Raw genomic sequence first — 3,044 nt, 5'->3', positions numbered from 1 at the left:
GTTCCAGTTAGTTGTGTGGATACGTGTGGTAGGGCAGTGTATGTATGTTTCCAGTGAGTTGTGTGGATATGTGTGGTAGGGCAGTGTATGTATGTTTCCAATGAGTTTTGTGGATAAGTGTGGTATGGTAGTGTATGTAGGTTCCAGTTAGTTGTGTGGATACGTGTGGTAGGGCAGTGTATGTAGGTTTCCAGTGAGTTGTGTGGATATGTGTGGTAGGGCAGTGTGTGTATGTTTCCAGTTAGTTGTGTGGATATGTGTGGTAGGGCAGTGTATGTAGGTTCCAGTTAGTTGTGTGGATACGTGTGGTAGGGCAGTGTATGTAGGTTTCCAGTTAGTTGTGTGGATACGTGTTGTATGGTAGTATGTATGTTTCCAGTGAGTTGTGTCGATATGTGTGGTAGGGCAGTGTATGTAGGTTTCCAGTGTGTCGTGTGGCTATGTTTGGTAGGGTGGTGTGTTTACAGTTTATCTCGGAATCACATTTTTATTACAGTTAACAGATTATATTCATAGTTACTTTATACAGATTCAAGTAACTTATTCTAAACTTTTCAGACGCCGAGTCGTTTTCATAATGACTTTTTAAACATATAATTACAAATATTAACTCGATAGTCATTTTAGAAAGCAGTTCAAGTAATAGATCATTAACTAGAAAGCTATCTAAAAAAAAAGAAATCGTATAATCTATCATTAACCTGGTAGTAACTGTAACAAACGTCTGACAATTAACTGGAAAAATCTAGTAACTTTAACAAATAACAGACTATTAACTGGAAAAATCTAGTAACTTTAACAAATGACAGACTATTACTGGAAAAATCTAGTAACTTTAACAAACGACAGACTATTAACTGGAAAAATCTAGTAACGTTAACAAACGACAGACTATTAACTGGAAAAATCTAGTAACTTTAACAAACGACAGACTATTAACTGGAAAATCGAGTAACATATTTGATCTTTCAACAAATAACTTTCGTTGTAGATCATTCACAAAAACAACAACAGTGTATGAGAATTCTGATAGTATTATATGTTATTGTTAGTTATTATAACAATAGAAACATGGTTCTGTTTTTTTTTTTTCTGTTTTCCATGTGATATTTTATAAGTACTTACTATATATTCAACCATTTTAGTCGATACTCTGAGCTGACGTCACAAATATTTGTATGAGATATATCTCTTTGTTTAGTTGTAAAGCTCAAAACAACGGACTGTATTTAATAACAGCTAAAAGTTTCACGGTGCTAGTCACAGATCAGTCAAAATTAACCTACTTTTACTAATATCACTGCCGAGCAAGGCTGACGCCATAGGAGGCTGAGAATATTCCATTTGCACCTGACATTAAGCCTAACGTGATGAATATTTAACTAGCATTTCATTTCAATTTCAAGAATGACGACTTTAAAATTATAGCTTTAGTAATGAACTCACAGATGAACTGGTCTCGTTTAGCTGTAGTCCATATCTATTCACAATTACACTTCTTTCTAGACGAAAGCTACCTTAGTTAATAATTGCAATATGTCTGATTTTGCTTATATTTGAAAGTTTCTCAAAAAGCAAGAATATGAAAATTATTAATCAGTATTGAATATTTTCGTTAGCAATTACCCTTTCTTAAACCTGAAAATATAAGGCTAAGATCTACAACTGAAAGAACAGACAACGCTATTTTTAACGCCATTAGGAAAACCTTTTTCACCTATTCTCTAACCAATCTTATTTGCATTTGTGTTCATGGCAAAGCTACTAAGGCTAGCTATAGGACTCCTCTAATTTTGAACTATTAATCAGAGGGAAGGCATGAAGTCAGCATCATCCTACCACCCACCATCTACGCCAAGTAACAGTCACTCTTATAACCCACACACACTTTAAAGTGCTTGGAAGATTTTGTAGCATCGCACAAATTCGAACCCGGCTCACCAGCTCCGAAATCCAACGGTCTACCACAGGGCTAATCCGCACCCTGTGTTTAATCTAAAGCTGTATCTTTTGGCCAATGTGCATCTAGTCTTTAATCCAAGGCTCTACCACAGGGCCAATCCGCACCCCGTGTTTAATCTAAAGCTGTATCTTTTGGCCAATGTGCATCTAGTCTTTAATCCAAGGCTCTCTATTATATAAGAATTAGAACTTAATTAAAAATTTCGTCTGCACCTCTTCTATGTGATGACAAGTATAGGAACGAAGTATATAAGGTCATTCTGAAAGATTTCAAACATATTCAAACAAAGGGTATTTTTAACTGGAATATGTATTATAACATTGTAGGGGAATAATTAAGGATGGGTGAGATATATATATGCAAATGAAAATGTTACTTATCATTATAGATTCCTTAATTATTCGCAAGATTATGTTTGTTCTATTAATATGGTTCCAAATTCGCGTAAGTGAACATGCGATATGTAAGCCGGAACAAGTCTTAGATCCCCGCGACTTAATGATCTATTTTTCAAACTAAATATAAGTTAAGTACAGTTACAGAGAGTAAAGTCTGTGTCAAAAAGATTGTGCTTATGAGCAGAATGAGGTCACAACTAAGTTTCAGTTTCAAGTTTGGCATTTCTCATCTATACAGTTATTCAAGGAATTATTGTTATCAAATGTGATTTATCTACAACAGTGGCATAAGCTAATTAAGTTACAGCCTAGTGCTTCACAATATACTGAGCCTTTTCGCCGCCTCTAACAAAGAAAACAAAAGCTGACTCCATTTCTTAAATTTGACATAGCTTAGAGCCTCAGAATGTTATAATCTGACACTGAATTCTACAGGGCAAGATTCAAAGTAGCTTCAACCAATCAGAATAAGACCATTGAGTTAAAATCGTATACACGTGTTTGATAAATTTAGCACTTTTGAATTACATGCATTTCAGGCCATAGTTTCGCTTTCAGAATTGGATTACATGCCCTTTACGCCAAAGCCAAGCTTTGAAGATTGGATTACAGGCTTTTCAGGCCTTAGCTACGCTTTGAAAATGGGATTACAAGTACTTAAGGCTTTAGCTACGCTATGATGT

This window comes from Limulus polyphemus, unplaced genomic scaffold (genome assembly GCF_000517525.1).
Source record: "Limulus polyphemus unplaced genomic scaffold, Limulus_polyphemus-2.1.2 Scaffold7236, whole genome shotgun sequence".
In the NCBI taxonomy this organism is placed as follows: domain Eukaryota; kingdom Metazoa; phylum Arthropoda; class Merostomata; order Xiphosura; family Limulidae; genus Limulus; species Limulus polyphemus.
Note: the sequence above shows the minus strand (reverse complement) of the source record.